Raw genomic sequence first — 9117 nt, forward strand, 5'->3', positions numbered from 1 at the left:
TTTTGCAGGAATCTTTTCTTTCCCTCTGTACCCAAAGACAAAAATAATCTGGACACCAATTTCTTTTGTACTTCGTTGTAGAAGACATTGTGTCCGACTCGTGGTCCTCTTGTCCTTCTCTCTTCGTTCTCCAATACTACTCTATCCATTGCTAGCTTATCTCTAAGAATCCTAGCGTTCCTCGCATCTTCATTCTCCCCGTCTCTGGGTGTTTCAGGGCGTGGTGGTGGTTCCTCTAATATGTCTTTTGGTTCTTCCAAAATAATCTCTGGGTTCACATTTTCTTTAACCGTAACCGCCATGAGAAATTGTTCGAACCAGATTTTGAATTGCCACGGAGGGTCTAGATTCGCTGACGCCCAAAATACCGGAATTCCCATGTCCGTTCTGTTGTCTTGAGCTGCGAATCCTGCTGGCTGCGCCATGTGATATGCGTTGCGATATCAGTTGAAAACAAGTTGTAATTCAATACTTTATTTTTACTATTGAATTTAGGTTTTCTTATTCTTTTGTTTTGTTGTTGTACTGAGAGTTAGATCAATGTTACGAACTCTGATCTCTCGCTTAATCTCAGTGTCATCACTCACGTATGACCTTGAGCATACCATACAGTAATGATTAAGCACCAAAGGTTAGCTGTACATACGTATATAAATACTGCTACTGCAGTAGCGGTATGACACCCGCCTTTTTCGGAATTGTTGTTTTTCGGCACTGTTGAACGCATCCATCAAAAACGATTCTAATTAAATTGCTCGTTTTATACTTTGATGCCTGTTAAGATAAACGTGAAAAGTTTACGCGTAGCTATTATCCCGCTTCGCAAAATAGTTTCAAAATCAAATATGGCAGGCTATTTGGTCTTATTAAATTGACATATGGTTGAAATTTTGACACTTGAAATTTGATACGATCAACCTAAATTTCATAGTTTGTAAGTATGTCATTTGCAAATAATCGGAACATTCAGGGCTTCGATTTGATACCAGCAGTCTTTTTTTCTTCCTGATTCATTAAGAGTTGGAAAACAATGCGATATCAACCATTCAGCGCTTAAACTTTCGAGAAATGTTCTGATTTCTAAGAAAGTGCGAACTATTTAAGCTTGGGGTGGTTTGTAATATTCATTCAGTCTTGACTTTTTAGCTCAGAATCTTTGAATGAACATTGTTAGGATCAAAAAATTTTTTTAGTGCTATGAGCTCAAACTCAAAAAGATGTTTTACTCGCGATCACTTTTTGTAAAATTATAGGGGTTTAAAGTTTGTTAAATTTCCCAATTTGGGATAAAAACGCGCATTATGTTGCGTTTTTTAAGACGCTTAAGTGGTTTAATAATGAATTCCAATTTAATGTGAATCAAACTACTTGAATGTAACTTTAAGATACAAGACTCTAAAGACTTCCCTATGTAGTTTACATAAGCTTGAGGGGAGTGATCAGAAAAAAAAACTTTTTCCATTACTGTTTCATTTTTTCAACCATCAAACTTTTAAAATGCCCTAAAGTGCAGTCGGGACGTTCAAGGATTCGCTCTTATATACGAACAGTCTTATTTTTGTGAAAATTCGGACGTGGAAATTAATTTTTGTTTTAACGTATCAAAAAATTGATTTTCATTTTAACGGTAGCAAAAGTTAACGTTTTAGCGTAGGTTGACAATGCTAAAAAAATCTACTTTGGAACAATTTTGAATTAAATTCTTCATCGGTTTTCATTTTTTAGTTTGTTTTAAGTACCAACTATGGACTCAGACTTCTGCAGACTTTTATTCAGACTTTGAGCTCAGACTATGCAGACTTATGTTCAGACTATGCAGACGTATGTTATGTTCAGATTTTGCAGAAATATTTTCAGACTTTGCAGACAGATTTTTAGACTTTGCAGACTTTGACCTGCGTTGCGACTATGAATTTTTGGTTCCAACGCAGATCGTTTTCGTTTTATAAAACTTGAGCATAAAACCACGACCTCCCTCGAGCCAGGTTTTATGAGTCTTTGAAAAGCTTAATTTATGCTAGGTATACTTTAATTAGAGCAAACTAGCGTTAGCGTCAATTAATGACTCATCCTCAAAAATTAACTTTTGCCGACTGGAAGCGCAACAAGGCAAGTTTTCACAAACAGTTTTCTGCTTTCGAGAACAACGGCCTTGTACAACAATAGTGAATTTCACCTGAGATGTGCAAATTTTGTCAAGTAATTAATCTCGGGATCATTTAAGTGCGTACTGAGTTGGTTCCACTTATACTGGGTTGGTTTCAGTTATACAACCCAAAAAGTATTCTTTCAGCAATATTCAGCCAGCGTTTGATCATGATGTTCGAATCTGATGGGTTGAAGTTTGAATCAGCGATAAAAAATCTAAGCGTGTTCAATGAAAACAGAAGCTCAATTAACAATTTGATGTTTCAGACCATATAACAAAAAAAAACCCGCTGAGTTTTTCTTCAATTGTGTTTTGATGTCAATTCTTAGAAGAATGATGTAAGTCATTCATATATAAAAATACGTGTGTTTTAAAATAAACAAATATGACCATTTTGGTATATTTGGTAGCTAAAAAACTCATTTGATTTAAAGCAAGCTTACTCGAGTCTTAAAGCTTTAAAGCAAGCTTACAATAAGTCGAGAAATCTATCACACTGCACTTACCAATACACTCATTTTTAGTGGATTCTCTAATTAAGATCTGAAGTTTTTCCATTTCTCACCTAAACTGATTCTAAAATCTGAGGTTTGTTATTTGAAATCTTACATGAAAATATTAAAAATTTCAGATCTGAAGGTTGGATCAAAAATAACCCATTCACAAAATCTCCAGGCGTTATTTTAACATTTCACAACCCGTTTTAGATCTGAAAAATATCACTTCAGTACTGAAGTAGAACAATGACTAGGTTCGGGCATGTCGGGAAGACTTATCGATAAAAAAAAACACAAAACCGAATTAAAACATTTCACACATTTTTTTTCAAACGTTTGATAGGGAAATCGGAACACCCACAACTATGTCATGATGCGAGAAGTCCTGTTTAGACTTTTGAAACCTGTATGTTTTAGCTCAAAATCTTTGTTTGGTTCGTGCATGGCACAACTTGACCGAACCCTAAGTTAGACCCAGCTATGTTCTTTTCTGATAAGTTTCAATTTCGACCACGGATTATTCTTTTCGAAAATAAGGAAGTTGGTTTTTTTTTCATTGAGACCAATGTTCTAAAAGCTTACTTATTTTGAGCTCGCTACCTAGATCTTCGAGGGACCGGCCGTCACGCCCAACACTATTTTAACCTGACGATCTGGGGCAGTACAACAGTGCGGAGCAGTACAACAGTGCCGAAGTACAACAGTGGCGAAAAAAATTAGTTCAACAGTGCCGAAAACGAAAACTTTTTCAACAGTGCCAAAATTAGAACAAAATTGAACCTGTTAATTGCGGCAAACAAAAATCAATTGACGATCAATTACATATTTAAGTGACACTTCGTTTTGGCGAAAAATATGCTTTTATTTGCAGTTGCAGATATTTTGGCTCTAAAATTGAAGTTATTTTCTTTGTTAATTAGCGTCAGTTTTTTAAGCTCTCTAAAAAATGCGGCTAAATTCTTCTGAAAATTTTCCGACTTTTTCGGAATTGTTGTTTTTCGGCACTGTTGAACGCATCCATCAAAAACGATTCTAATGAAATTGCTCGTTTTATAATTTGATGCCTGTTAAGAATAACGTGAAAATTTTACGCGTAGGTATTCTCCCGCTTTGCAAAATAGTTTCAAAATCAAATATGGCAGGCTATTTGGTCTTATTAAATTGACATATGGTTGAAATTTTGACACTTGAAATTTGATACGATCAACCTAAATTTCATAGTTTGTTAGTATGTCATTTGCAAATAATCGGAACATTCAGGGCTTCGATTTGATACCAGCAGTCTTGTTTTCTTCCTGATTCATTAAGAGTTGGAAAACAATGCGATATCAACCATTCAGCGCTTAAACTTTCGAGAAATGTTCTGATTTCTAAGAAAGTGCGAACTATTTAAGCTTGGGGTGGTTTGTAATATTCATTCAGTCTTGACTTTTTAGCTCAGAATCTTTGAATGAACATTGTTAGGATCAAAAAATTTTTTTAGTGCTATGAGCTCAAACTCAAAAAAATGTTTTACTCGCGATCACTTTTTGTAAAATTATAGGGGTTTAAAGTTTGTTAAATTTCCCAATTTGGGATAAAAACGCGCATTATGTTGCGTTTTTTAAGACGCTTAAGTGGTTTAATAATGAATTCCAATTTAATGTGAATCAAACTACTTGAATGTAACTTTAAGATACAAGACTCTAAAGACTTCCCTATGTAGTTTACATAAGCTTGAGGGGAGTGATCAGAAAAAAAAAACGTTTTTCCATTACTGTTTCATTTTTTCAACCATCAAACTTTTAAAATGGCCTTCAAGTGCAGTCGGGACGTTCAAGATTTCTCTCTGATATACAAACAGTCTTGAATTTATTCTGAATGTTTCACGCTTTTTTCGGCAGTGTTGTACCTTGGCATGTTGTACTTCGGCACAGGATTTTTAGCCTTATTATTTTGACATACGGCTGAAATTTTGACATTTGAAAATTGATATGATTAGCCCAAATTTCACAATTTGTCAGTGCGTCACATACAATAATCGAAACATTTTGGCTTGCTGCATGACAAGGAGACAGGTCTGATCTAAACAGTAAGCTTAATAACGATCCAAACAAACAAAATGAAAGCCTTTTGGCGGTCAATGATTATTGTTCCGACTTTCTGCGAATTATTTATGGATGACGATTTATCCCCCGTTATCCCGCAGAACAAAATGGTTCCAAATTGAATTGAGTTTAGCTTATTGTTCGTATTAGTTTCGTACGACTCAAAGTTTTACACATTGATTTTGTCCAAAATGTATAGATTTTCAAAATTTTCTTTTCCCAAAAACTCTTCGATATAAATTAAGGAACAGTTGAAACATTCAGGGCTTTGCCCTGATATACGAGCAGTCTTGTTTGTTTCACAACTTGCTCGCCCTTAAATCAAACCAAATCAAGACTAACTGCTGTAACAAATAGTGACTCAAAATTCGGCTAATAATTTTCTTCTAATTAGCTTCTTTGCTCCTTCCGTGTTTGTTTCGCTGTCTCTCATAATTATCTATTAAGTTCAAGGTCTGGATCATACCGGTCTCCTTGTCATTCACCCAGGGCTTTGCCGTGATACAAGCAGTCATCTGTTTAGATACGTATTCGTGATGCGATGCTCCGTTTAAAAATTCTTTTCAAACTATCATCATAGCTTATTATAACTGGAAGAAAAAACGAGAAGGTAAGTCGGACATACCCAACTAAAGTGGTTTTATTTGTGAATTATATATGATCAAGAAACATTTTCTGACTAGCTTTTTTTAAATGGCAGGAACTGAGGATAATATCAAAGGCTTACGGCCCGCGTCGCTATACCTGGCGAGCTTTTCAGATTCGTTTTTATTGGTATATCTGCCAGAGCAGGCTAAGACATACGACAGAGCTTTGCAAAATAACTCCAAACATGCACTGCTAAACATTTTGGATCTCTTTAACCATTCCCCCTCTTTTGCAAAATTGGGGGGATTCATTGCTAGGTTTAAAATTCTGATATGCTTAACCTTTGAATTACTTCTTTATAGGGGTGGCAGTTCGTTACAGGGTACCGTAGGGGGAAATAGCTAAAGAGATCCGTTGTTTGAGCACTAATTGCGGTACACGAGTTTCAAAATTTCAACCAGGTCAGTGAAATAATAATCACTGCCTGATTCTCACTGTAATTTCTCCATTTACCGACATTTCAAAAACATTTTTTGATGTTTTTTCCGATAGATATCCTTCTGTCTTTTGCCTTAAAAATGGTGAAAAAAGAAAGATGCGTACGTGGAGGGCTCGTTCAGTTTCAACAATAGTGCTTTTCGTACTCATTCTGTGATAGAAAGAAGAAGCTTATCATTATGATACTTTTGTAAACAAAAAATCTCATTTTAGTTTGCGTCGAGAAACTTGAATCATTCGAGTCAAAAAAATGAAGATGATACAAGTTATTTCAAAAAATGAGATTAAGCTATTTGAAAGGTTTGCCAAATTGATTATGTTATAAGGCTATAAAGCCTTACTGCTGCTACTGTTCACCTTCAAAACGAGACACAATGATTCATATTTAAAACCATGCAACTTTTAGATGGATTGAAACTTCTATAACTTTCTTGCCTTTCGCTCAAACATTGTATCGTTGTTGCCAGTTTTTTTCTAACTATATTACTCTATTTAAAGTAAATGCCAAAATGTTAGCAATATCTTTTTTTGGTCAACGAATCTGTACTATGTTAATTAGCCAAAAACTGCTTATTTTGATGTCGAATTTTGGTTTCCCAAGAAATTCAGCTAGTAAAAACACTTTCCAAAAAAACTAACTAAAAAAACATACGTTTATGACTGAAGGATCGGTGATCCTAATTCACTTTTGGCGAACTGAGAACTCAATTAAGACGTTCACCTTGGCATTTGCATGCAGTGACGTGAAAGTTGATGAGTTGTACGTACTATTAAGGTTTTTCGGTCATCAAGATTAGTCGGAAAGTGAACAAACAATCAAGTCCAAAGTTTTTCGATCTTTAAATAATGAGTCCCTTGTGTGCTGAAAAACCTAAGTCGAGATAGGTTGGTCTACCCGCCTTCCCAACCGTAACAAAAGAGGCTAAGTTTTTGAAACTCATAGGGCGGATACTAGTGATGATTTGACCCAGGTAAATAAAATCCGTACCCGTCGGACACCCTTGGCCCAAAAATCACGGTGACAAAAATGCAAACGACTCAGCTAAGATTCGGTAACTAGCGGTTGGAATGGCATCAACACTTAGTTTGTTGTAGAACTTGTTGAGGAAAGCTTAAGTTTAGAACGTCAGACCCCCTGAAACCCCTCTTTCAATGTTATGCTTTAAGTAAATAGTCCCCAACTTGACTTTTGGAAGTATTTTTTTTTGGCCCAGTGAAAACAAGGACCCAAAAGGTTGGGATATGATAATTAGTGATAAGTTACATCATGTATTTTTGTTTGGGACAAACCCATCGGTTGGACCTGAAGATAGTAGCACTCATGCAAAATCACTCCTCAGACCGGAAATAACCAGTTTCCGCAAAAACAATCAGCGAAAGCGTACGTGTTGTATGACGGCAAAAAACACTAGATGTGAACTCAAAAACCGTCTCTAATGAAAAAAGAGCTTTCGACAATTCCTACGGGAAACCCATGGGATTTTAATCCTAAATAAGAAAGATTGACCCTGGCGACTCCATTTTGAATTTAAATGTCCTAAAGACGTTTTGACACAAATTCGCATAGAAATTCCTAGGATTAACGCCGGACATAAGCCTACTTGCCAGCCCTAACCCTTGAAAACTGAAGCTCAAATGGGAGCTTTTGAAGAAATGGGATCTTTCGAAGCTTAAATTGCGGTGTCTACATCTGAAACGGACCTCTCCTAGTCCCAGGAGGCCAGAACGCTGACGGTCCATGAGAAGTTTCTTAGGTAAACATACCTTAATTTGGAGGTGCACTTGGACATTATAATTGCACAACTCAATTAGAACTACGGAGAGAACAACTGAGAAAGCCAAGAGGAATAGTTGATCAGTAGATTTAAATGGCTCACTTGATTTGAACCGAAGTTTAGAACTGGGTGGACTTAGTTGAACTGTAGCCAAACCTACAAACAAAAAAGTTAAAGCCACCGCCACTCAACGTTTTTTTGTTCATATTTTGATGAAGGTCAAAATTGGACCAAGCTGCCATTTGCGTAAAAACAATCTCAGTGAGAACGCATGAACAGATTTGAACAACAATTTCTAACCTGCAAATTGCCATGTTAATTATATTTAGATAATTGTTCCGCCCATTTCAAATTGGGAAGGAACGTTGAGTTCGGGTGTGTTCTAGTTTGGGTTTTTTTTTTCGTTTTCTACGCAAAATCGGAAATGTGAATTAATTATCGGATTGGATCAAAAATATATATATATTTTACGCTCTTCAACTAGTGATTCGGACATCCTTAAACTTTTTAAGAACTTGTCTCAGTATCGAGAAAAACCGATTTGAAATTCTTGATTTTCAATCATAATTCGAGAAACTAAATCAAGGGATTGGGCTTACAACCGATTATTTTAATATTTCAAATTAATCTGAAAAGTTTTTTCTCATGTAAACTTAGAAGTTAGTTGTGTAGCGGTTTTCTGGAATCAAAATATCAAAAAATTGGGAAAAAAAAATTTGAAAACTTTTTCGATTGTCTTGTTTCGTTTTTTTTTCTAACGTTTTTCAAGTTTTTTTTTGTCCAAGTTGCTTATTTTGCTACGGCTATCGAATTTACCTCAGCTCTAGTTTTTGGTTCAACTCCAGTTACACCACATAGAAAAAACTACACTAATTATCGAAAAAAAAAGAACTTTTTTGTTGTTTTTTGTAGAACACTTTGTGCTACTTGCACAGTAACTGGCTGTCCTGGTTACATATAGCAAACAGAGTTTATAGCTGTTAGCTCATTAGGGGCATAGTAAATTACTTTGTTTTTCGCTGCATTTGAAAGTTTTTTTTTTACTTATTGTGCTCACAATTTGCTGAACTAGCTAGAAGGCAAGAGCAGAGCCGAAAAGAGAACAACTCAAGTTGGAATTTGCTTAACCTTTTGATGGGCCGACTTAATTTGACTACTAATATAAGCTTATCGGGACTGTAGATAATTTTTTGCCTTAGGCCCCCCGCAAAATCACGTTATAAGGGGAGAAACTCTGCGGACGTTGAGTAGAGTGAAGCATGTTTAGAGGAGACGTCTTGCCGAATATCTACATCGAACGATGAAATGGCTCAGAGTCACCAAAATTGCAAACAATTTGGCACTAACTATCGAGAAAAATGATAAGTCAAAGAGGATTTGCCGATTCGTATATTTTGGTTTTTTTTGCCGCCAAGCCCACAAACAAAAAAGTTAAAGCCAACGCCACTCAAAGTTTTTTGTTCAATACGGTGTCATATTTTGATGAGGCTCAGAATTGGACGAAGCTGCCATTTGCGATAAAA

This window comes from Symsagittifera roscoffensis, chromosome 7 (assembly GCF_963678635.1).
Source record: "Symsagittifera roscoffensis chromosome 7, txSymRosc1.1, whole genome shotgun sequence".
In the NCBI taxonomy this organism is placed as follows: Eukaryota; Metazoa; Xenacoelomorpha; order Acoela; family Convolutidae; genus Symsagittifera; species Symsagittifera roscoffensis.